Source organism: Excalfactoria chinensis, chromosome 3 (assembly GCF_039878825.1).
Source record: "Excalfactoria chinensis isolate bCotChi1 chromosome 3, bCotChi1.hap2, whole genome shotgun sequence".
Taxonomy (NCBI): Eukaryota; Metazoa; Chordata; class Aves; order Galliformes; family Phasianidae; genus Excalfactoria; species Excalfactoria chinensis.
This window is the reverse complement of record NC_092827.1, coordinates 41,453,769-41,481,441: the sequence shown is the minus strand read 5'-3', so window position 1 is coordinate 41,481,441 and position 27,673 is coordinate 41,453,769. Positions and strand designations below refer to the sequence as shown.

The window sequence follows — 27,673 nt, the reverse complement described above, 5'->3', positions numbered from 1 at the left end:
CATCTGGTATGTCCTGTTAAATAAAATATGTGTTTCGTATCGCTTGTACCTCATTTCAAAGGGAGGTGAAGCAGTTCATCTTACAGCACTTAGAAGCAAACCCAATGTTAGGTAGCCAAATAAGTTTTAATCAAACAAGTTTATGAAGGTCTCCCTTCGTAAAAGGGAAATGTAAAGCCACACACAGGGGGACCACAGCATGCTGGGGGTTCTGATGGCACCCATTTGAATATAAGACAGCATTATGCCCTTGCCACAAAGAAGACCAACAGCCTCTTGGGCTGCATTAGGAAGAGTGTTGCCAGTAAGTTGAGGGAGATGATTCCTCCCCTCTGCTGTGTACTGGTGAGGCCTCACTTGGAGTGCTAGGTCCAGTCATGGGCTCCCCAATATAGGAAAGGCATGGACACACTGGACATGGACATACTACCTAACAAACAGCAAAGGACCACTGATGTGATTAAGGGACTGGAGCATATTTCCTATGAGGAATGGCTGAGAGCTGGGAGTGTCCAGTCTAGAGGAGAGAAGACTCAATGGGATTTCATCAGTGCAGAAAGAAGGAAAATAGTAAGGTAGTGGAAGCCACAACCAACAGAAAACCTAAAAGCAAAGATAAGAACTAGTGTCAGGTGAAAAAGAAAAGGCAGTTTCTCTTCCTGCAATAAGTTCCCTAAGTCCCCCAAGCTGTTCCTTTTATGACCAGCTTGTTGTGCACTCCTCACTATGACTGTGCATTTCTTAGACAGCATATTAGCTGGGATACTGCTCTCATCATCATCATAAGCCCATAGTGAAGGATACTAAGAAAAGGATAAATCAGAATGGGTTTTTTGGGAAGAAGACATAGCTAGATCAAAAATGAGATACAGAGGCCCTTAGGAAGCTCCCCAAACACAGGTAGCTGATATAGGAAGGGCATTCACTGTAATACGACTGATCCATTAATGCAGTGGTGGGGTTTACATTGTCAGAAGTTTCTAAATAAGCATTCCTTGCCTGTCCTCCTAACTCATTCTCCTATCACACTGTATTTATCAGCAGCTGGTGGGAGGAAAGGGAAAATGTATATTGAGGATATTGAAATGTCAGTATTGGGAGAAAGTCCAAGAAGTCAAAAACAGAACTTCCACAGATCACAAAGAAAGCATTTGCAAAGCAATGAGTGAGCACTTCCATCATTTACAGAACACACTTATTTAAACCAGTAAAATGTAGCATCACTGGAACAAACTCAAGTTGCTTCAGATGATTTTTAGGAATAGCAGTTCCAAATGAGTGAGTATATGTTTTCAGTAAATGGTTCAGCTTGGACTTTCTGAATTATAGCCATGAAATCTAAGACAGAAGTATCAGTCCATGTGCTGCCCAGCACATACACAGGCATGCCAGATCTTCTGTGCATGTGTTAAGCAGAGTATCTGTGAACGTGTGATAAAATGGATGTGTCCAGAACACATTGCACTTACTGGATACATGCTGCCTGCCTGCAAACAACAGGTGCTATATGTCCATACCATGTTAGGGTCATTGTGCAGGTACTCTGGTTACATGTGTGGCTTTCTATGCAGACTTGCAGGTTCCACACATGCCTATGATCTCTAAGCTCTAGGTATCTTCCAGCCATCTATATATTCTACATATAGGAGGGCTATTTATGGAGTGCCCTTGTCTGTAATGTCTGGAAATGCCATGGGAAAAAACAAAACCCTATAACTGACTTTGCACTGAATTTGGGAAAAGGACAAAATTACACTCAGCAAATGAAGGAACCCTGTGAAACCCTACATGTTCTGTTTTTGTTTGTTCGTTTGTTTTTCCAGGAGACTATGAAATTACAGAGCTTTGTGACTTGGTGGATATTTCTATTATTTTTTCCTGGTACAATGTTTTGTTTTTTACCTACAGCTCACCAAACCTGCCTTGTCTCTGTTGCCAGAGTTGGATATGTAACATCATTAATGACAACAGGATACATGGGGAGGCAAGCATGGGCTTCCTCACAAGCAACACTGATGTAAAATACTGTCTAGAGAGATCACCATGGAGAAGCACCGCTTTCATTTTATGTATTCAAAACAAGATAGGACAGAATTGGATACAAACCTTATTTTCTGTTCACCCACAGCTAGCAAAGTCCACTGTATCACGTTCATCTCTTGTTTCCAGTATGTTACCCAGCATGAAAAGACCGTGCAGCAGGAAATACTTAACTTTATATACTTCACTAGAGACAGCTCCCCAGGCAATGCCAAAATGCCCACATCAGCACAGCTTTCCAAAAAGCTGGCACATCCTAGTTCTCCTGTCTCCTCATTAAGCAGCTCCTAAATCAGAGTGGATATGTTGGCACAAGTTTAACATACAACCCTGAATGATTCTCTCTTCCAGTGCTCACAGTATGGCCCAAAAATACAAGTTGTTCTTGTAAAGTAGTTTAGCTAACACTTACTGCAAATAGTTAGCTGCCATTCCTTGTCTCTTATGTTCCACTTGTTCCCAGCACCCAATACTTTAGGCTGCTCCTTAGATAAGAAGGGAATACTTACATCTGCCTTAATTGAATAAGAGAGTGATGTTGTCTGATACAATCTGGGGTTCTGGCAATGGGAAATCTGCAATATGGGAAAACAGCACATGTAAAAATAGGTTATTGCACAAGACTGAAAAATTTTTGAAAATCTGACCCAATATTTACACAGATTTTATGATGTAACTGGTGGTATCTCACAGTATACAACAGCAGCTCCACAATATGCTGCAAGAAATTACCAGAAGGCAATCTACCAAGCATTGCACAAGATAATCTGTGTTAGCCTTCCATAACGCTGTCATCTCTGCTGATGAAAGCCTGATGCTCTGAGGACATCTTGCATCTTTAAAAACAGTCAAACGTGAGTGCATCCTGCCAACACAGCAATGTCTATAGTACATGCCAGCAGAACTTCAGCCAGTAAAACTCTCTGGTTCAAACAGGGCCAGCAATGGCCAAGCACATGGCATCAGGACCCTGGTGGGCAGGCATCTTTGGGGCAGTTTGTATAGGTACAGCAGTGTAAGAGACAAAGAGAGAGCCCTTCTCACCAGCATCCTACAGATATCCCCATAAACCTGTTTCTCTGTGTGCTCTTGTTGCTGGCCTTGTTGGAGAGGAAGGCAGTTTTACTGGCAGAAGTTCTGCTAGCATGAACTGCTGACACTCAACAGTTGGTCTGCAGAGGACTTCACCTTTCCAGTTATACTGGTATTACATAGCACTTCTCTCTGGGCTGCAGTGCAACTGTCCAGCTTTGCTGTATTTCCTCCGTGCTATCATCAGTTCTCTCTCAGCAGCATTGTGCAAAAGCAGCAAACAGAGCTTGCAGGAGGTCATTCCCTGCTAAATGATTACAAGAGGCCATTTACAGTCTTTCCGAAAAAAAATGAGCTTGCCTTCACTCTTCTCAGATTAATTAGCAACACAAATGTAGCGTTAAATGCAGCTGAGATAGGTATAAGCTTCAGTCAGTGTGCAGTAAATGAAACTTTTATCTGCAGAGCTTTTTGACAAAAGATCATGTACTGCAGTGACAATCATTTTGCAAGTAGCATACAGACGGAAAACAAAATGTATCAATGACAATTATTCAGAGATTTTCTTTGATTTTGCTGACACCAGACTAAGTGGAAAAAAAAAAAGGTAAGACATGGGGAAGTGTGAACAAGGCCATGAATCTCAGTCCAGTGTTTCCTGCAGGAAGAATGATGTGGCTGCCCAAGGTAGGGAGATTAGAACTTTAACATTCATACAGGGTAGAAATACACAAGCAATGTTGTCTCAGGCATAGGGATCTCTAGAGAAGCTGTGATTTTCTGAAATAGAAAGTAAATATAAGACTGGCTATATAGTAAAACTGACTGCAAGGGTAAAAATCACTCTAACAATGTTCTTGACAAAGAGAGCGAAATGCTAAAAAGCAATCAAATTCATCACCACACCATGAGTAAGGTCCTTCCACTTACAAGTTGTTTTTTTTTGCTGCAAAAAGATACGTAGATGGAATTTGGAAAATATTCATTCAACTATTGTAAGTAGCTGTTACTAAAATTTAGGCAACTGTAGGTATTAAATAGTTCAGAGTTTAGAAGACAACAGTTTCAAAAGTTTATAACCTCCAAGATCTGAATTTAAGTTCTTCTAGGGCTCAACTCTATTTTCTGCAAGTGTGAAATTGAAGAAAGCAGTTCCTACAACTGTGAAACTGAGTCTTGGGGGTTATTTTACTAAGAATTCCACAAGGATACATCTTCAGTTGTATTTCTATTCACTACCTTAGAATAGGAAGATAGAGTTTGTTAAAGAAATTTGCTGATGACACAAAAGTGAGTGACATCATTGATATGGAAGGCTATGGCAATACGATACAGGAAGACCTGAATAACCTTGAGAGCTAGAGTAATAGAAACAGAGTGAAATTTAATAGTGTAAATTGCAAATCTGTGCCCTTGCGAAGTAATACAAATTTCTGTCATAAGATGCAATGTCATCAGTTCAGAAACAAGGATATGTCAATTGTTCCTAGATGTACAAGTTAACCACTGGCTTCAAATGCTAAAGGGATATGAAAAAGGCAGATTTGATCCTTGAGTGTATTTTGCAAGATGTTTCCACTAGACAGTGTAAGTGTGTCACTGGAGAAAGAAAGCAGGATGCTAAGACCCTCTGGAGCTCTGTGCCCTACAGAACATGCACATTTAGACAAGAGGGATCCTGATGAGATGGGTGCGGAGGAGGGTTTCAAGAGTGATAAAGGGAAAAACCCTCCCATTGCATGACATGTGGCTCATTTTTTTCTACCAAAATGACTGGTAAGAGGCACTTCCCATATCTTCAAAGACATGAAGAACAGTTTGTTCTAAATGACAATATTGATTCAAGAACAAATAGGCATGCAGACCTGCAACATTCCAAATAGAAATTTTTGTAAGGGTTTAAAAGAGTTTACAATGGCTGGAGAAGTAAGATTCTGAAACAGTCTCCCAGGAAGACTAGAGGAGGTAAAAGCCTGACTGTATTAAAAGTTGTATACACAGAATGGTGTGAAGCAGTTACCTGAAGCAGCTGAATGCAATATTCCTGCAATCAACTTCACAGTCATTTAGCAGCCATTAAGAAAAAATGCTCTACATTAGCACAAAATAGACTATTTTTTATTTTATTTGTAATACAAATAGCAGTACTATTTCCAAGGACACATTGAATACATGTGGAATTTTACATTTCTAGTTACAGAAAAAAAAAAGCAAACCAATCGACCAAATAAAAACCCCGTTAGTATTATTTCCCACTCAGGTAACACTGAAGTTCTTATAGCTCTTTCTTTTTTTCCCAGCAGATCATATGCTGTAGGGCCAATGGTCTTTCTTAGGCAATGGCACTGCCATTTGCAAGCTCAGGAACAAGGCAGCATAACACAGAGGGAACTGAAAAGAAAGCAACTGTTTCTGCTGTGTGTCTGTGTGTTTTCTCTGTTATGGTTTGTTGTGCAACAGCAGTAATCTCTACTGCTTTGTAGCATATTCACAATAAATGGCTTTTTAGATTGATTACATGCCTCAACTTTGCTTTGGCTATTAATCAATCTCAGCAGCTGTTTATTGCTTTGTATGCTACAAAGCAATAAAGATTATCCCTTAAAGAGCTGTTAATGCCACATGGAAAAGTTTGAAAACCATTATTTTTAGAAATAGTACTGCTGATATATAATTTTCTGGCTTTTCTTTCTTCCTTCCGTGTTATTTTAAGAAAGCTCATTGCTTGTGAAACATACAGCCATGTGTCTAACCATCTTTGTTGCTTTATTTGGATTCTTTTATATTGCTTGTCCGTCCTTCCTAAATTGCTGAACACAGTGCTCCATTGCTGACGATGGTTTGTGTAATGGTCCAGATTTGCTCTGAGTCAGCAGTTCAGCAGTGGATTCTGTATATAGAGGTGGCATCCCCAGGACATCCTAGCACCCCACTCTTCCTCAGTGATAGCTTTAGGACTTCTCTGCACTAGAAAAATGAACTAGGGGAAAATCAGGCAAATTGTAGACTTTGCAGGTGGACACTTGTTTTTAACCATAGAAACATAGAATAACAAGGTTTGAAAGGACTTACAAGATCATCTAGTCCAACCATCCTCCCATTACCATGACTACCCATGATTAGTAAAGTAAGGAAAAAGTATTAATTGTTACTTTAGAACAAGGACAGCTGTCTGGAGAGTGGCATGAACAGAAATAACTCCACCTGTAGAATCACACTGGCAAAAAGAAATAATTTTTGCAGCACACGCAGTTTAAATACTCAGAGATATCCAAGTCATGTTTGTGTGACCTTGCAACTGAGTAACATGTGCCAAGCCTACCTGATTTTGCAAACCTGCTGGCATGCTCAGTACCACCTGAGCCACAGCTCAGTACCACTTCAGTATCGGCTGCACCGTACCTTTGAAGTTGATGTTTTTCATCACTTCTTGTATTCCACAACCTGGCTTTGAACACACAAAGGAAGGATCAGGTGAAGTAATTATTTTGCCATCTTCTTTGTCCAGCAAACTATAGTCTGGTCCCATCATTTCTCACCTACTGCACATGAAAACTGCCATTTAACCATTGTTAACGTTAGACCACAAGCTCAGGTTCTGCAAACATTTTTATGGTTCTGTCAATGAAGTCTTTGGTCATGATGTAATCAAAACCATTCCTGGTGGTGAGCAACTGGGTTACATATAGTTATTTACTTTTTTCTGATGCAAGTACCAACAAAGTGCATACAAAGTTTTGTAATAATAGTTACCAAAGAATATACTATTACTTGCCCTTTGCTATCACTTATGCTAAGCCATTTATTGCTGCTGAACTTGGTTCCAATTATATGAATGATGAAGAAGTGTAAGTATTCATTTACTGACTGCAACATGATCATCAATGATAGAATATATGTATTTAGAAAATGCCTAGAAATAAATAGAAAGGTTTTCTCATATGCAAAGTAGAGAAATGGAGAAAACAATACTGACAAAAAGATGAAATGAATTTGGCAACAGAAAGCTTATTTGACAAATAAAATGGAAACAGTGAAGAGGAGGAAATAAGTATAAAAGAGTAGAAGGAATTCCTCCCCTTGTAATTTTACCTGACATCTATCCTAAGGATTTTTTTAAACAGTCAGAATGTTTTTGGAGGATACACACTTTTTGTTAGTAGGGGCACGCAGCCCATTCATCTTGTGTGCCTTCAATTTTGTTAAAGTAGTTACAGAATTAGATCCTGAAGACTTACACATGGGAGAGGAAAAGACTCAACTAAAAAGGGCTGTTTTTAATAGCTATGTCAAGTGGAATGGATAAATAAAGTAGGTAACATGCCATGATGTGGTGAAACTCACATGCATTTAAAGAACTTACTGTAGACAGAGGATATATAGTGGGATGTTACTTATCTTTGAGGCATCATCTGTCATCATCATTTTATTTGAGAAGAATACAAGCAGCGCAAAGAAAAAAAAAAAAAAAAATTACTCTTAAATGATGCAAACATTCCTGTTCAGCAAGGTTGAATATAATCAGAAAAGCCAGCATTGCCAAATGCTATGGAACATTAATAGCCACTGTTTCATAAACAGAGCTGAATTCTAGACTTAGTCTTTAAATGTAGCTGAAAAATCTCACTAAGTGCAATGGAAGTAGAGTAGGTGCAAGTTGCTGAAAGCAACACAGCAACATGATCTGATTTACTTCAATTTCAACAACATAAATACTTAAAAAGTCCCTTATTTTGAAAGGGAAGATTATGCTTCTTATGGTAAGTACTGGCCACAGATAATGAGCTTTCATTCACAGCTGCAAAGTAGCCTGGTAAGAGGGACACTTCCAGCAATCCAGTGAGACTCTTGACAAAGATCAGCACTTCCTTTTGCTGTACCCAAGGTGGTTATGAATTTCTATTTCCTTACTGCAAAAATCAAGCAGGCCCCTGGCATCAGACTGAAACCTGCTTGCTCTACACCACTGGTTTAAAAGTGATAGAGTCCTTCATGCGTTTAAAGGATTTGGCAGAGATTCAAACAATGAAAACTCATCCAAGATGTTTAATCTCTCCAGGTACAAGAGGTCAGTCAGTAACAAGAGTCTCATTAAGTGTACTCCAGAGTCACAGTAGAAAAATGACCTTTCCAGTTTGGCAGATGTTTAAATGTAGTAGACAGACAGGAAATAAGATAATCGTACTCTCAAGAGAGTCTTGCAACTGCTGACACTTTCATTCCAAAGCTGGAGTAACTTCCAAAGGTAGGCATATTTGGCAAGATAGACTGTGAGAAGCAGATGAATTTAAAGGTACAAGAAACAGCATTGCTGGGTGGGAGTCGTTTTAAGAAATCCTTTATTTCTTCTAGCTGTCTTCTTTTTCACATCACTTCCAGCTATTAATTTACCACTCCCGAAGCAAGCCAGCATAAGGAAAGAAACAAGGAAATTCTGTTGACCATCTCTTGAAGGTCAGGACCATAATACAAAGCCAGAATGATGAACAAAGTGGTTTTGATTCCCCATTTTGTTGTTTCCATTATATTTGAATGTGAAGAATGAAATCCTCCCTCAGTAAAGACGGCAGTCAGAGGGAGATTCTGTGGCTTACATCCGACAGGCAGTAGAGCCATTCTTTTCCTCTTCATTATGCAAAATGCTTTGATAACTACCTCATGTTCCCAACACCAAGCCTTTGCAAAGCCCTTTACAGGATACACAGAACTGGAAGAAATAAAATTCACAAAAAGACTTCTCTCACCTAGCAAGCACCTTAGACAAAACTTGCATAAAGCTGGAGTCAGGGCAAGTTAGAGTCTTTGGATAAGAGTTCTAATGCTCAGACTAATGCTTCAACCTTCTCACCAGTAGCTCTTGCTACTGCTACATGTATGCTGTTGTAGCAGTTGCAAGCTTCCGAAACTACCATACTTTTTGTTCCAGCATTTCAGTATCAAGAACAAACAAAACCAAAACAGTACATCGGGCCTGGTGATTGTTGATCATCTCACAACTAACTGCACTCAGCAAAACCATAGCTTATTTCATATAAAATCTGGTTTCATTTTTTAGACAAAAGTAAGTATATATGTGATAGGAGGCACCAGCCACGGACCAGGTCTTGGGGCTCTTGTGAGAGAGAAATCCCACACTAGTTGAACAGAAAATAAAATGTGCCTTTTGTGAATATAGTTGGCAACAAGAAGGGTCAAGTTAGTTAGTAAAACGGCATGACTCAAGTGACATTACAAGCAGAAAGACCACAGCCCAAAATACCATCTGGATTCTTGGCCTGTGTTGACTGGCTGCAAATTACTTGTGAAAGCAACAAATATCATCTCATATTTTAAACATGCAGTGACAACTCCTTGTATAATCTACATTTTGGAAGATTCCTGCACCCCTTTCTCTATTGTCTGCCTCATCCCTGTCATCTAACATGCAGAAATTCGTCTCTCACATCTGCATGGAGCCTAAGCAGTGCAAAACTTCCGCAACATTTGATACTGAGTATCTGCCCTGTAGCACAAAGATTTGACTAAAGATGGCCAGACTCTTCAGAAACAACAGAAAAAGGTTCCCTTCATTTCTCCTTTTTTAATATTTTTCTTTTCCTGTCCCCAGAATAATATGGCCTACTCAGCTACAGCTCCTTTGTAGTAGCTCATCCTAGCTATTTCCAATAGCATTTCTTCTGTAGTAATGCTTACACTGAAGTGAAAAATTATCTAATGTACCATATTTTAAATAATTCCAATTATGATACTGTCGCTTTCTATAACGAATGGTACTTCAGAAAAATAATAATCCATCACCGAAGCAATGTAAAGAAATCAGTTGTGATTGAGTGAAAAATCAAGTACTTTTCCTATGATTTAGGAAGTTGGAGACAAGGTTTTCCATATAAGAAGTAAAATTTCACTAATAAATCTCTAAAAACAGCATTTAGACATGTGCTCTATACTTTCATTCATACACTTTTTTAGATTAGTTGAATCTCTTTCTGTTTTGTAATTAACTTATCAAGGAGTAATAGCCTAATTTGAAAAAGCTGAATGGATGACAGAAATACTATTTGTTCTAAATTGAAAATATTTCAGCATTGGCCAAGATTAAATTCCCTTAAATTATCCTTTAAAAACATTGATTTCTAATACCGTATTTCCTTTTCTCAGTAAAATAGAAATATGTGTTCAGGGAAGCTGTTTTTAAGGAGACACTGCTGAAAAACAAAGCCATTCCAGTAATTGCAATCCTTCCTTAATGAGCAACCAAAACGACAGTTTCTATTTAATGCTACAAATTTGGTGGGTAGTCTTTTGATTATTATTATTATCTATCAGACAGAGACTTAAATTAAATGTTCAGCAATATTTGTATAAATGAAGAATACTCCAGAGTTCTATACTTTGACGTAACCAGGACGCTCTAATATCTTTATATAGATTAATTCTCCCCCCAGTTAGGGCCTGATAGAAACATATGGTATATTGTTTATCAAGAGAAAGAGTCATATAGGAGTTAGTTACATGCACAGCATATGACAAACACCACATGAATAAAGCCGCTTGTATATTTCAGTGCTATTATCAAGGGAATAGGGAGCTAGATATAATGTTTGAAATATCTTTTACCTGTGCTAACCTCATACTATGTGGTTAGTACTAGAAGTCTCATTAAAGCCATTTATTCAATTTGGAAATCAGAAGTTAAAGTGTACCTAAGCAGACCAAAGAACATCAAAGCTTAGTTCCCTCTACTCCACAATGGCCTATCTGTGAGTGTTCATGAAAAGCTCATTAGACATAAAAACTGGTATTTTCCAAGGAATATCCTTTAGCTCACAGCATTTCCAAGCTTGAGAACTCTCACTGTACAATAATCTTCAATGGACTTATCTCCCAGATCTCTCTGATTCCTCTTTTTAACTCATCACATATTTATTAGCCTAACAGAATGTGTATTCTACATTCCATACTGTCAATTTTTTTCCCCATGCAATTTACTCATGGGGTCCTTCTTCAACACTTTGCAGCTGGTTTTTATTTTAGTATCCTAAAGAACTTAGTATTATTACTGAAGTTCATAGTCTTTTTCCTCACCTTTTTGACATCACTTAGTAAAAGAATAACAACATAGATCCCCAATGAAATTGTAGCAAACCTCTGTTGGGAAGAACAAAACAACAACAACAAAAAATAACCCTGATATGCTTATCCATTGCTTTTTACCTTGTAAACAATTACTGACCTGCGGAAGATTTTGTCTCATACCTCATCATGATTTCTCTTACCGCCATCAACATTTTTCTATAAGCCTTCACTCTTGGACCCAAACAGAAATCTCTTGGAAATCAAAGCAGATCACTCTCAACTCCTTATTCACCTTTGTACATTCATTGTGAAGAACTCTCATAGGTTTAAGTAGTACAATTTCCCTCTCAAAAAGCAATATTGACTTTTCTTATTATATCCACTTACTGTATACACCAGTTTCAGTTTTGGTAGCAGTTTTACATCATGCTCTTAGTATAGAAATCAGGTATTCTGGCTTATGCTTACCAAAGACATAGCAAAACCTTAAAAAAATCCCAGACCCTCCACTCTCAAACAGTCCCATACTTGCATGAATTCAAGTCACAAAAAGCAAGACAGGACTTTTGTATTTTATCTAGAATTCAAAAATACTCTCAAGTCCAGGAAATTTGTACAGCTCAAATCAAATTTTTTATCAGTTTGTTCTAGTACCTTTTTTAGTGAGAGACTAAATTTATTGCTGCTGAAGATTTGGACAACTTTACCTCCTACCCCAAGTTCTTCCCTTGTTTTGTGTTAAGACTGACTCTTGTGGAGTTGAGCAGATAGGGAGGTGACCTGATTAAGCTGAAAACCTACCCTATCCAGAAGCATCCATTTTTGCCAAAACATACCTCTGTCAGGGAGTTGATGCAGGTGAGTTGATTCTTGTAAATGTAGGACCACAGGTGATGCTGGCTACAGCTAGCACAGGAGAAGGATGCAGCAAAATAGACTGAGGTCAGCCTAGGCTAATTGCAATACTGCATCCTGATACTTCAGCTGGAGGTAGTTTCCCATCATTATAGTCATTTTTGTGCATTAGGAAATTCCAAAGAAACCCACACCAGTGTAAGATTTAGTGGTCTTCCCCAAACAGTACATATATATATATATATGTATATATATACACACACACATATATATGTATAGTACTCCTAGTACTCCTTCATTCTCACAGGCACAAAAGAAATATACTTTGTCAACAGCTGAGAAAAGCAGGAACAATGTCCATTCATCTACTCCTTCAAACAGGATCAGACAAGACACTTTGAACAGGTTTGGGTTTGTTGTTTTTTGTTTGTTTTTGGGTTGGTTGGGCTTGATTTTTTTTTTCATCTTCCTGAATTCTTTAGGTAGAAATTAAATCTACCTTAGCAGAGCTTTCAAGGGTTGCATGGATACTGAGAACAGCATTCAAATATAAGTCTCTTTCTACTATTTTAACATTCCTGTAATTTTAGTTATAAAAAAACCCTGCTCTTTCCACATAAAAATTCTGCCTATATATGGGCTGTTTACTGTATTCTGTTCACTGGCCTGCTATTTACTAGTTGTAAATAGCAGTTCACCTCACATTGGCTCAGGCACGCATACACATACCTGTCCTTTATAATACACGTGTGCATACTTAGCATATATATGTACTTCTTAAATACACAGAAGTTAGATGTAGCATACATCATCCAGATGACAGAGTGCTGCAGATCATCTTAAATACCAAGTAACATGTAGTATGACTATAATAGAATCCCAAATTGCTCTTCAGACTCAGTTATTTCTGTGTCAAATAGGGATGTTACTATAAGACAGACTCTTCATACAGTACAGATAGAATTTGGACTATGATTTGTGGACTTGTAGAATACCAGAAAGCTATAGCTTAGCAGAAAGAAGGTTGACAAGAAAGCTCATCTTTATCATCACATCTACTTCTAGTTACAGTCCTAATTCAGTAAAGCACTGAACAGTGTGGGACTACATCATGAGTAAGTATTTAATTTCTGTATCCTGCCCCGTTATTCCCATGCTACCTCCAGAAATCTGTATTATGATTTTTGTCTGTAAGAAATGCTGGGGCCTAAGATGGGCCCTGAAACTAAGTTGACCTACAGATAAAACAATCTAACAGCATATCTAATACGTATAGTATTAATCATACATATAAGATACTGTTTATCCATATTTTGCCATGGCAGGAGGAGTACATATATTCTGGTGTTTATCTACAGAAGCTCTGTTATCCTGCTTATTGTGCAGTAATAATGGGCAAATGATATGTTTCCTGATCACAAGAGAACTTTGCTGTAATGCATGTTACCTGTCTAAGCATGTATGCATCAGCCTGGGCAGACAGTCTTGCCAAAGAGGCCTGTGGTGCACCAAAATAGATAGCACAACTTCCTCAGCTTCCTTCTGGAACCCTGGTCAGGTTTTAGGGGAAAAACCAACAGGAGGAAGAGGAAACCAGATAATCCACCTGGCTGTTATATAGATTTGTTTATTCAATGGTATAAAGGCTGGACCTGCCTGCAGCAACTTTGGAGACCTCACCTATAGAGTAGATGCACCAGCATAGAATGTCCAAACTGCCAAGACAGGTTCTCCACATCCTTACTGTAAGTGAGGCTCCCCAGTGACTGCAGATCTGGATGATGATAACGTATTAGGGCAATTGGTGATGCAACTTCCTTAATCACTACTGCTAATCTCACATAGTAATGATTAGATGCATTACTTCACTCATTTTCTCTACTGTTAAGAGTATCTTATGACTGTAAGCACTGCTTTATTTTTCATGTTATTTTGAAAAAGACAGTAAAATAAGCTTATCCCTTTTGTTGGTGTCTGCGTTCTTCCCATTGACCCTGTCAGTTGGAAAAACACCCTAGTGCAGGAAGAAGAGCACTCTTGAGCTGGGGGAACAAAGGATAAATATTTCTCAAATTCCACATTCTTATGAGGTCAAGGATTTTCAAATAATTTGCTGGGAAGGAAGTCACACAATCTGCTTACCTAGTTTTATTGATGCTTTTTCACCTTTAAATACAATGTTAAATTTGTTTTAATCATGAAAAGATATCTAACAGTTATACTTCAAAAAAATCTTGTATTTTTGAGGATGGAGAGGGTATACTTGGACTAATGTGGTGGTACAGCCAGGTGGCATCTTTGAAGAATCTGGTGAGATTACACAGTTTAGATAATCTATTAGTTTAAGCATCTAAAAGAATACACTGTAGCTGAGATTTTGAAACTACGTTGTCCTGATATCCCAGCATCACTGCAGTGAGGGTTGGTCCGATTTGTAGCCTTTTGGTAGGGTTCCAGTTAAAGTCCTGAATACGTGTTTGACAAAGGAGGTAAGATGAGGGACCCGATGGCAATTTGAGAGAAGGAAAAACATTTTGTGGATATGATCCTGAGCCACTGATGTTTTATGTTTTCTTTTTAGGAAAATTTCACCAAAATAATCTAAAATCATATTCTGTGTTAAAATGAATATTGAATATTAAAATATTTCCATTCCTGTAATACCTAGGAATTACAGACGTGAATGATAAGCCAACTGTATAAGGTGTTTCTCTCTTCCAAGATCATAGAGGATGAAAATACTTTGAAATGCAAGTTGGAACTCAGAAAGGAAAAACAGTATGGAAGCATTGGCTGAGCAAAGATAGAAGACAGCTTCCTTAAAAACTAGGAGCCAGAGGGAAGGTCTAGGAAAACTTCAGACCAGTGAGATTTATTTTTTTGCTAATAAAGCTATGACATGGAAAACATTCACATCCAGTTAAGTTTCATTTGTTCAGGAAGATAGAATTCCTGGGATAATTCCCAGGAAGAATCAGCCACTTTTATTCTGAGCAGACCAATCAAAGGTAACCCCTGAATAAAAGAGTATAAAAAAGTGATACAAAACACAGAAATGACAGAGAGGTAGCAGAGTCCTAGGCTACAAAAAGAGAGGATAAGCCCAAGTGCAGCAGCCATGGATGCAGAAACAAATGAAAAAAGGCTGCTTACCTTCAGAAGGCCTCAAAGAGGCAGTGACCTCCAGCAAGACACCCTCACCTCCCTAAATGAGCTCTGCAAGGGGCTCCTGGCTCCACCCCTTCCCATCACTCAGGTGCACTGCATACACCTGAACTCCCATGGGTTGGCCCTGCCTTCCTTCAGGTACTCCATCACTGTCTCAGGCTGTTACTTGAAATCCGCTACACTATGTAATAATCAGATCTGTGCAAAGGACTGTAGATATTCATTACCATTGTGGAAAAAAAAAAAAAAAAAAATGTGATTAATATTGCAAAGAATGCTACAAAGTCACAGAGGAATGGTTACCACTACTACCACTTTCTTTGCTGACAATGGCTGTAAATAGTCAATCAGGAAGAACAGAATATTAAGTGTGATGGCAACAGCTGTGCAAGCTTGGTCCCAGCTATCCCTGAAGGTCCCTTGCAGTCGGGTGACCCTGAAGGCAGTTTTATGTTGCTTCTCTGTGTGCTGAGTTAGATGAGTTTTATGAGACAGAGAGTACCCATTTTATGAGTTGGTGGTCCACTCTGAAATGTTGCTTGTTGATTGGTTTAGCAAATCTCTGGGCAAATATTCTTCCATAATGTTAGTTCTGCTACTTCTACCAATTAAGTTTTCTTCATAATACCTGACAGATTGCACTTTATCTGACCTAAGTCACATCATCTGCCATCAGATTGGCTACTTGAGTGAAGTCAATTCAGTAGGCCAAGGCAGGAGCAGCTGAAGAATGAAAGAGGCACTGCCTTCATCTTGGCATATAGAGCTTGCTGTTCTGGCCTAAATGACCCTTACCCACCTTCTGTCTCCTCTTTGCTTTGTAACAGGAGTTGCCCCTGGCATCCTGTTCTTTTAGGCAGAGAATAATTAGAAGTTACAGCAAAGCCATGAGGAGATTTTTTTCCAGGCAGAATTGAGTTGATAGAGGAAGACAGATATAAGGTGGGGGGGGGGGAAGGGAGAAGAGAGGGAAGGAGATGGTGGCTGTGGGCTTTGGAAACAAGCTACAAACTCCAAGAACTTGAGGAGCCACCCTTGGGGAGAAAAAGATGGGGCAGGCTGAGATAAGAGAAAGATGCTGAGTTCAGATCAATGACATTCCTCTGGCTTTTCCCAGATTCCTTTCCCATCCCTACACACCTCTCTCAGGCACCTCACAAACACCCTCTGAAATTTCCCCTCCCATTCTTTGGAACCTGCTCCACTGCCACAAAAACTGAAAAAATAAAAAAAAGGCATCTGCTGCCAAGGAGCTTTAAGTTGCAAATTTCTATTAGCATTCTTACCTGGATGCTTGCCCTAGGCCATAGGTCTCAAGAACTTAAGCCAAAGATAACTCTGAAATCAGAAACATCGTTGTTTGACAGCTCTATCTGTTTGAACTACAGAACCAAGTTGAGAATTGAAACTCTTATCATCTTTAGTAACTTCCTCCCCTCCTGCTAGCCACATACAAGATTATGAGGGACTACAGACATCAGCATCTGCAGACCACAGCAGCTGAACTGCATTTAGTACTTGTCTCTGTGTTACAGTACAGCTTGCACTTTACTTGTCTTTTAGAAATACTACAGATAAAATAATTGGATAAGCAGGTCTGCCACACTAAGCAAACAGTACTGATACACTCCTCAGTTTCTCACACTATGCCGTAATGATACACCCCTGTTCCATCTTCACATGCTTATTCATTTCTGCCTCACTCTGTATCCCTCTGCCCTTCTTCTTAAGAATCCTCTTCTGTCTTCCAGTTGTTGCATTGTTTACTCCAATCCAATGCTATTAAGATCCCCTTCCCTGGAATCCTTGAAATAACCTCAAAATTGCCACAAAACAGCACTAAATTGTCATCACAAACAGAAAATAAAAGTTAATGTGATACCAAGCATTCTACATCGGGCTGTTCAGCAATCACGCAAAGTCAGAGTCTCCACCACTGCTCTGTCTTCAACATTTGAATTTTGCCTAATCAACAGCATGTAACACAAGTTTATATACAATACTTCAGCTAGTTTGAAGTTCTTCACAAGATTTTCTAGCAACACATTTCTCTGCATACCCAACCAGCTTGTTTTACTGTGCATATTCTACCCACATCTACAACCTGTCCAACATTTTATCATAGCTCATTTACTGATAAATTTTTTTAAAGAATAACACATGCCCTTAGATTTCTGCAGTGAACTATGGCTTCTTCTTGGTTCTTCTTTCTCCTGAAGATGCCAGAGTTTCATTTCTTTTTTGAGCAGCAGCTGCCCTGTCACCAGACAGATGACTAAGTAGGACTCCTGCTGTCTTAACTGGCATATTCTTTAATATGTATGTAACATATTATCAGATATTGAATGCAGTGTATTAAAGCAGAGTGCCATAGTATTATTAACAGCAACGTATCCATAAATACCTGTTTTCTCTGTTTTCCTTTTTTGATGCGGGTACTTAGATATTAAAATTACTTTCTGCTCTAAGTCATCATTCTTGCCAGACAACATGAAAAGGGTACTTCTCCCACTACTGCATGGTTTCCTGTCTCATAAAACCTCCTTTAACTTATCTATCACAAATACTGTTATGTGTATTTATTATGGAATAGGAACCATTTATGCAAATGAGTTATGATCTCCTTGGAAAAACAAAAACAAATCAAGACATCACTCAGTGCACAGACACATCTCTTAAACAAATAAGTAGTGCTGGATTCCCCCAAGAGTATTTGCTCTGTCTAAGGACAAGTTAACCCAGTAGCTGCTTCTAGTTCTATATTGCTCAGGACGGGAAGCCATGAGTGATCTTTCTTACAGGTGTTGCTTCATGAATAGCTGACAATTCCACTTCAGCCCGTAAATTTGATATGCAATTCCCCTGCATGCTGAACTAAATAAATCAAAAAGCACCAAGTGACTTACAACTAATGGCAGAAAAAGTGCAAAAAAGATGCAAAAGAAGATGCAGTAAAACATGTATACATGTGCAAAGATGTACGTTTTTATCTCAGAAGTTAAAGAGAATCTAAGGATACAGAAGAGATTTTCCTATATCTGTCAACTCAGGAGTCAAACACTACTATAGTTCTTGTGTCAAAATTATACCTTACACCAAAACAGGAATTCCATAGAAACTAGCAGAATTTAGCATTTTAAGCACTTGTAGAAATAAAAACATTCCCCTGCAAGCATGGCAGAGGGTAAACATCAGCTCTGAAGACCATGGAAAAAGCTATGCCATGATTCTACTCATGCCGCTGAGTGATAACTCTCATCCAGTAAATGACAATAGTCTGAGAGCTCTGAAAGTCTCATTTTGGTAGCAAGTGCTATACTGGCTGACCATTATGCAAGAGCTGTGCAATAACCATCTCTGCTGGCTTACATTCTTGACTGAGAAAAGCTCAAAAGTTTTGAACTCGTTAATCTCCATGTATGCTAAAAATGCATTTGTCTCCATAAAGTCATTCCATGTAAGATCAGAATGGTGTCACAAATAAGGGAAGTATCTGCATATAAGCAGGAATAGCTTTAAACTGTAAGAGGGGAGGTTTGGATTAGATATTAGGGGGAAATTTTTCAGGTGAGGCACTGGAATGGACTGCCCAATTAAAGTGTAGCTGCCCCATCCCTGGAGGCATTTCAAGGCTAAGTTAGATGGGGCTCTGGGCAGCAGGTGGCAAACTGCAACAGCAGGGGGTTGGAATTGGATGGGCTTTAAGATCCCAAGCCATTCTATGATATGGCTGATACGCTCAAAGGATAAAGAGGCAATGAGTGGTTTCTGTGAATTTGCTTTCTTGGTTGGAACGTGGTGCTTAAACCCAACAAAGATAATACTGTAGTAACAACAGATACATAGGCATACTGCAGCACGTAGGTTTAATAGCAGAAATTTTAAGGAAAGAGCCTGTATTAGATGTCATGTTAAAATTTACTGCAACAATCATCTCTAGACTTACATTCTATTCTAGCTATCGAGGAGGCTGTTCTTTGGGCCTTTGGGGAGAAGGAAGATGTTAAAGATTTAAAAAATTTGAAAACTTAAAACAATTTCTACCCCTTTTCTGAAAATGATGCAGATTAATACTACCTACTGACATGATAACACATCTTGATAGGCTTAGTTCCAAATATTACAATATTTTAAAACAGGCCAACAGTTAAGAAACAGACTTCATTATATATGTGTAGACATCTTCCATTAAAGAAGAAAGTAAAATTTTACATTGCTTTAAGAAACCTGTAACTAGGAAAAAACACAGAGAATTCCTCCTTGTGCTATTTTGAGACATTCTTATTGCATTCTCTGGTATTCCCACTGTTTGATATGTGGTTCCAAGCTACTAGAAAACCAAATAGAAAAAATACTAGTCACGTGGCTTTGCTGCAACAGGAAAGCTACAGTTCAAGACAGTTTTAGAAATAGCGATCAATAAAATTTTATAAGTCCTCTAAATCTTAGCGATGAAAAATAACCCTTCCGTTCTTCATAGATGGGTTGGACTATTTTATTCTTCTCCTTTAATGTGACTGAAATGCATAAATGGTAAAGCATGCCTGCATGCCATTTTCATCAGCATCACTCTCAGCAACATTTTGGAGATGGAATAGCTTTTACAAGCCACAGTGAGGATGCAAGAAAACAAGTGTATCAACAGTTTGACTGCCAGAATGGAGAATGTGCTTTATTCAAATCCTTATCTCTTCCCTGCAATCCTAGATGGCCTAACTGGTGATCTGGCCCTTCTACTGAGTACCACCACAACCACCCCCTTTATAATCCCAGATGGTCACCAGTTCCTACATGTTTGTCTCTGGCAAACTAGTAGCAGGTTTTCTAAAGGTTTCAAAAGATGCTTGTTGCTAGAGCTAACGAGGCAACAATATAGAGGAAGCAGATGTGAGCAAAATATACAGTTGAGCCACAGTGCATTAAAAAAATATTGTGCACAAATAATGGCTTTATGTGTAGCAGTGATAAGAAAAACTGTATTAGCTTTCAAAATAATGGCTGTGAAATTAAGCAGATGACTGTTTACAGCTTTGACCTACTGACACTACACCAAAGGAGGTGACTTAGATGTTAACTTGCACTCTAAGAGAACTTTTGTATGTTGTAGTCATGTTTGGTTAATTAACACTTGTCTCTTCACTCTAATCTAAGCCAATTTCTTCAGGCAGAGGAGTCCATGTCTGCATTTTTGGCATATTAAAGCCTCCCACTGACTGCTAGAAAGGCCATTGGTTCCAACACACATAAAGATTGAAGCATTTTATTCCTCCAGGAATAGTGTTGCCAATTGCACTGCTAGAAGTACAAAACCGTCTCAAATTTAAGACTTGTCTCCAAGACAGGACAGAACAGCTTTCAAGCAAAACAGACACAACAGTTACCATCTTGTGTTGCTTTTGGAGGCCTGCTGGTGTAGCCTGCTGGTTTCTGAAGCACTGAGATGTACAGAATTGTCTGCAGCAGAGCCATGAACATGCTTCTAATACAACCTTCTATTTGAAGAGTCTCAACAAGAAGAAAAACCTGCTCATCCAAATGAATTAACAGCTGATTTCATCCTTCACTCCATAACAAGACTCCTTAGTTACTTAATTTCTATGAGGAAACAGTCAAAACCAAACAGGTTTTTGTGCCAAAGCCTGTTTTAATGCAATTAGTATCCAGTGGTGCCTAAAACTAATTCATCCAACACCAACTTTAGCGATGACTATTTCCCCACCTAAGAAAAATTTACATTGAAGTGTGGAACAAGGCCATGCCAAAGGTAAAATAAACAAACCATTCTAGCCACTGTCAGCCAAGAAAATAGGATTCAACAATGCAACCTTTTGTACTGTTGAGCCACTCACTCCCTGGTTTTCACATTTTCAGTTTGTGCAGATTTTTTCTTTGTAAACCCAAATGCCTGCTGTGATTGAGAACAGAAGAGAAGTTGCGGTTAAACCCTTCTGTCCATTCCTTGAATAACTGGATGGAAAAGTAATAAACTATGTATTCTCTTTCAACAATCACAGAATCACAAAATAAATTGTGATTAATGTGCAGCAAAAGAACTGTCCATTTCTTCCAGCCGATGAAACGTAAGATACGCAATGATTCAAGCACTTGCTAATAATGTAACAAAGAGAGTTTCCACCCTTCCCCCCCCCAAAAAAAAATAGTTTAAAATTGAAAAGCACATTTAAAAATTAAAAACTTTACTATTTCTGATCAAAGCATTTTAAATACAATTTGATTGATATTTTAAGATGGAAGACTGCAGCTGACCCTGGGTGCAGCCTGAATTCAGCTGAATCCTACACGACTTTGCAGATAGTCCCTTCTGCAAAACATTTTCTTTTTTTAAAAAAAATACAGCATCATGTATTGATGGTCTACAGTAGGAATGATTCCTAAAGAGTGGCCAGAAGGAAGCAGTGTCCAGAGTTGTGTTTTCTGAATTTGCCTCATCTGAAATTCAGTTACTCATGTGCACCACAGCTTCCCAATGTCCCTGTTTACTCAGCCCTAATTGCAACTTTTATATGTCCTGTGAAACTCCAGAAGTGAGGTACTGTAACACAAGTTGATTTCCAGTGAGTCTGCTTTACACAGTGACATAGAATTGTTTATCATTCTGCATGTCCTTTCTTTAAGCATATATTTCATTTTTTTAATGAAGCACCACATTCAATCAAGTTATCAGCCAACTGTCCCTATGGACCTCTTTGAACTGAAGTAACCACTTCGGTAACATCCACGTTCCCCTCCAATGCATGCTTCCTCTTACCTAAGAGATGGCAATCTTATCTGCAACTATTATTATTATTCACCATGTTATTTAGGCCTTTCTTCTCTAGACCTTTCTTGAACAGGCAATGTAGGACTAAAAGTTGGAGACTGCTGCAACCCTTGCACTTCTTCAGAGTCATAACAAGATCTGGAAAAAACAAATAAATAAATAAATAATATATATATATATACATATATATATACTGATCAAAATTTGAACAAATTAAGAGTTCGTTTAGCCTAAAGAAGAGGACTGACAGCACTTCTGCTGACATTCTTCAAAATATGTAAAAGTTATTGTAAAATGAAGGGAACAATCTGTTCTGTATATTGATACTAAAAGAAAAAATGGAGTTAAATTTCACCTAAGGAGGCAGTAGAAAACTGTACTAAGTTGAACACTGTAAGAGACACCCAGGGAGGTTCCTTCTTTGGATATTTACAAGGATAGAGACAGGGAGATTGGGTCCCACTATGTGGTAACAAAATCAAAGATGAACTCTTCACATTTCTTTCTGTCCCCCAAGTCTATACCACAGATCTGTATAAATGTGATTTTGAAAAATGAACCATGTTCCATGTGGCAGCTGAGGGTATATGCCTCCCCCTTCCCTTTTTTTTCCCCTGAAATGCCCTGTCCATAAGATTAGTAAAGAAATTCTTTCCAACTCATATCCAACCATGAGACTAATTCTACACGTTTTAGAAAGACGCAGGAGTCAAGAGCCCACACGAGTCTGTAGGACTACCATGAATACCTTGCCCAGCTTTTCATTTCTCGCTAACACTGATCTGACATTTTAGAGAAAGGTGACATTTTCAAGTCACTTTAGAAGTCATTCAGCCATACTACTGGGGGAAAAAAAAAAATAAAATAAAATCAATCGAAAACCGCAGGAATCATTTTCTTACGACACATCCCTGGCACTAACACTGTTCAGCTTAGTACTGCCATGTGTCCGACCCACTGCACCAGAGCACTGCTTTTATGGAACCACTTCCACTAGTCACCAGACCATGTGTCTGTCTGCAGCCACATCACCGCCATCTTTAAGCAACCAAAATGCCTGCAGACACAAGCCAAAATCTATGCTTCCTGTTCACGTGCACCTGCAAACTCAGAAATGTTTGCAGCCTGTTACCTGTTGTTTATGTGTACTTCTAGCATGAAGGACATAATAGTGCAGGGTGGCAGGTGCTTGCAATTTGGTCACATCATGGTTCAGTATGGCTAACATGAGAGAGAAAAAAAACATGTGCAATGATCAGGGTATTGAGTACTGGGCTGCAAACAGGAGGATTACAGGCATCAGGTGAGATAGCTCTGTTTTAATTCAACTCAGCCTTTTTTAGGCCAAACAGAATGAGATCCAGGACAGGCCCCCAGCATACTGAAGTGCAGAACAAATTACAAGACATTTTCTGCCAAGACAGACCAGTGCATTTGGATTTTGTTTGTGCTTATTCTCTTGTTGTAACATCATACAATTTCAACTCCATCTGTGACTACAGTGCTGAGAACACAATAGAAAGCAGAACACTTGCAGCTAGAAGCATCCAAGTTTCAGCTTCCACAAGTCCTCTCTGCAACCCACAGAATGGGGTCTGTCTGGGTAATACCCTACCGGTACACTTTGTGGCCTAAGAATACCAAGCATACACCAGCAGACCTCCTGTTCACAGAAGTCCTCTAGGATCAAAACCAGGCAAATCTCTGGCTGTCAGGGGATAAAACACGTTACATGGGGCAGACCTCAGGAGAAGAATGGCAAGGGGAGGGTCAAGTGGGGGTTAGGAAGAGGTTTTTCACCAGAGCAGGTGGGCATGGAACAGCCTGCCCAGGGCAGCAGGCACAGCCCTGAGTGCCAGTTCGGGGAGCATTTGGATATTGCTCTCAGACATCAGGTTTGACTTCTGCGTGGTCCTATGTGGAGCCAGGAGCTGGACACGACGATCCCTGGTGGATCCCTTTCGATTTAGAGCATTCCATCACTCCACGAAGGTCCATGCATTGTACCACAGAGACCATGGGGAGGCACTGGATGTCACTCAGAGCAACGCAAAGGTACTTTAAGGTAACCCCTCCCCCAAATACTCGCACGAGTAGTTGCAACGCAAGCCGCAGCCGTTTCACCCTCCGTCTAAGAGGCTTTTCCTACGTGGCTTATCATAAAACTCCTACAGCCGGCAAGCCCACCGCCTCAGGCCTCAACGCACACTGCACCAACACCCCACACTTAACCCCCGCGCTCCAGCGTCCCCTCAAGTCAGCCAACAATGCTGCGGATCAGCGGGGAGCGCGGGAAGGAGCGGAGGGACGCTGCCGCTTATTCCTTACACGGGGCCGCTCCGGCAGGTGCGGGGAGCCGCTCACCTCCCCTCCACGCCAGCCGCCCACTGACGAACGCGGCCTGACAGGCGCGGCCCCCAGCAGCCCCCCTACTCCGCCAACCGCCTCCCCCGCTGACATCACCGAGCTGGATTTAAATAGCTCCACAGCCCCGTGCCTCCCGGATACAGCGCTCCCCATTGGCGGAACGGGCAGCCAATGAGACCGCTTCGCGACATGCTCTCAGCCAATGGCCGCCGCGCGCCTCCCCTGTCGCTAAGGGAGGGAAATACAGCGCGGGGTGCGGGCTGTCAGGTGCGCCCGGCACGCCGCCCGCCCGCCGGTGCGGCAGCCGCGGGCGGGAAGCGGGCAGAGGGATGTTGTTTTTTTTCCCCTTCTTTCCGTTAATCCTTCAGCACGTCTAACCCCCCTTTTTTTTCCCATTTAACTTTTTTTTTTTTTTTTTTTTTTTTTTTTTCTCGGTTGCGGAGGAAGGCAGGGAGGGAGAGGGTCTGCTAACAGCGGAGATTTTCGCGTGCGGCCACGGCAGCCGCGCCCGTGACTTTCTTCCCCCTCCCCCTCACCCCGCGCCGAGGGAAGCCACGGGGCTGATGAGCGGCCACGGAGGACGCCTGCGGCCGCCGGGGAGCTCCGCCGCCCTGAGCCGGAGCGGGCCGGGACGGGCTGCCCGGCAGCCGCAGCCGAGGAGGTAACGCCGCTGTAGGAGCTGCCGGAAGCGGGAGGCACGGCGGCCCCTTCCCGCCCTTCCCACCGCCGTGAGAGGAGCGCCCGCGGAGCCCGCCCTGAGGGCCGAGCGCTGCGCCGGGCCGCGCGCTGAAGGGCTGTGGAGAGGATCCCGCCTGGCTGGTAGCGGGCTCCCAGAGAGAGTGTCTGCCCTGCCGGCACAGCAGTGCGTAAAACATTTCTCCTTCCTGCTTCTCCCTTCGCATTTCTGTGGCTTGTCTCGTCCCCCTACCCACGGTGTCTTCACACGCTGCCTAAACATCCCAGATTTTCCTCAGCGTGCACCTCATAAGACAGCGAGCAGAGCTGTTGGGGATTTCATCATGGATTTTGGCTGTGCTGTGCTGCAGGAGGAGATGCTGAACTTTGTGCCTCGCTGCTCATCTCCCCCTCCATCCCCAAACCCAGAGCAGGGCTTACGTCATGGTTCTGTGGGGAGATGTTTTTTCAGAGATAAAAATTTCTATGCGACCAGAAACATTATTGTGGGAGAAGCTGCGAATACACTGGAGAGGCCCTAGTTAAATAAATAAATAAATAAATCTGAAGAACACCCCCCCCCCTTCCCCCTCAAAAAAAAAAAACACCCTTGAAATCAGAAATCTGAAGTGCATGCCATTTTTGTCTAGGTGATAATAATGAAGTTTATGTTAGGGTTTCCTTTTCTGTTGGAAAGGGGAGCCTGTGATGAGAAATCCTCCTCTCTCCTCCCCCCCCCCCCCCCTTATATTTCTGTTTCCTCCTCCCCCTTACCTGCTCTTCCATCGGTGAGGATGAGGATTGTGAAGTCTTGTTTCCTTTCTGTTGCTGCAGGACGCCTTGGGTGATTCAGAAATGAGCAGTGGGAGCGCTCGGTGATTTTCACAGGAGGAAGACAGCAGCCAGCAAGGCCCCAGCTCCCTGCCATCTTGAGCCCTTCCTGGTGATTTGCAGCAGCACAGATAAGTACGGAGCACTGAGGACTGAAGTCAGCGTTTGGACCTGACTTTATTTTAATGTAAATGACCACACAAGATTCATACCAACGGAGATACAGGAGTAAAATAGCAGAAGTACATAAATGCCTCTTCTAAAAGTACAGTTTTGAGTATTTAAAGGTCGAAGGGATATATAGAAAAGAGTCCTCTCCACATGTGTTTATGTTTACGTATCCTAACAGAAGGTGATGCATTATTTTAAATGCCAGGTATGTTTTGGATAAATCTGTATCACCCTATTGATTTCAAGGGAACTGTATTGATTGAAGTTAGTGAAGGAACTAACCCAGCTAAGTTTTAAATAATTGCAATAATATCTCTGTCTCTTTCAGTCAGATTTGCCCTTCGTGTTTAGTTGTTTCATAATCCTGCAGTTCTCCATTTCATCACTACAAGACCAGAGTCTCTATTGTTAAGACTGAAAAAGAAAAAAAACCTACCACCTTAAAAGGCAGTTCTTTTATATTCCAATCTTTATTTCCCTGTTTAAAAAACAAAACAAAACAAAAAAACTCAGGGCACAAAAGCTCTTCCTATTTTATTTTTTTTTTAATAGGCCAATTTAGTTTCATTTACTCACACCAATATTTTTATACAGCCAAAAGCTCTTAGAAGGAGAACATGTTCAATACACCAGAACCCTTAAGGGTTTTGATAAAAGACGTGATATCATGAGTAACATCTCCACTTCTCTTATTTTATTTTTTTTATATAGTAGCAACAAGATTGAATCACCATTTTTAGCTGTTCTTCAGCAGAACTCGTAATCTATCAATGTGTCAGCTCAACAGCAGTTTTCTCTTCACACTAATGTGAACCAGAAGGTCCAGCTATCATAGATTATGACAATTTTATCTGCGATTGCATACAATGCAGAATTTTGAAGAAAATGAATTGTAGGACCTAGTATGTTTTTCTAAGCACGTACAACACGTAAAACACATCCTCAAAAACATTTTAAACTCATTTTACAGGATCACATTCCTAAGTTAGGTGTTCCTAAGCATTCGGTTATAAGCACACTAAAATAACATGTGTAAAATCATATGTGTTTCCCCGTATCTTTTTAAATGTCTCACATTGCCCTCTATGTTGTTACATAATGCATCATAAAGAAATACGTGCCTTCATTCTCTTTAAATCGCTCTGGCATGGACAGTGCTAAGCCTTCCTTCAAGTCCTTGTTATGCAAGTCCTTGCTACTGTTAATAGCTGTCAGCTCGGTGTGGTTAGTTAAAAAACAAGGTAACCACGGATTTTGTGAAGCTCATTGCATTGCTGGAATTCACACTGACTCAGTTCCAGGTGCTTTGCTCCTCTTCTCAGCTATAAATTGAATTATTATGAGCAAACAGGTTTTTCTCCATTAAAAGAAAGTCCCATTCATTCCACTGCATCACAAGATAATCTGCTTTTTGTTTAGTTGTGCCTATAAGCGTATTGTGTTATGAGTATCTGGATGCATTTCTGCATTGTTAAATCACAGTGAAATAGACTAGAATGCAGTCATATTTGAAAGTTTGTAAAACCAAATGCAGACGTATAACTGAGTTCTGAAAAATACCGAGCACAGTAAAAATTCATGACCAATGTAGCAGTTATTAGGTAACAAATAATCCATATAGGCACTAGGCAATATTATGTAAAGTAAAATCTGTGTTACACAGCATAAGCAGCATTC

General features: G+C 40.2%; 1 long non-coding RNA gene across 1 annotated transcript; it reads right to left on the bottom strand.

Annotated features, from left to right (window-relative positions):
• Positions 1–317: 317 nt before the first annotated feature.
• Positions 318–25,904, bottom strand: LOC140249411 (uncharacterized). The gene is made up of 3 exons (XR_011903006.1): positions 25,769–25,904; positions 2,550–2,615; positions 318–603 (listed from the first exon to the last, which is right to left on the bottom strand). It is a non-coding gene; the product is annotated as an uncharacterized lncRNA (long non-coding RNA).
• Positions 25,905–27,673: the final 1,769 nt, after the last annotated feature.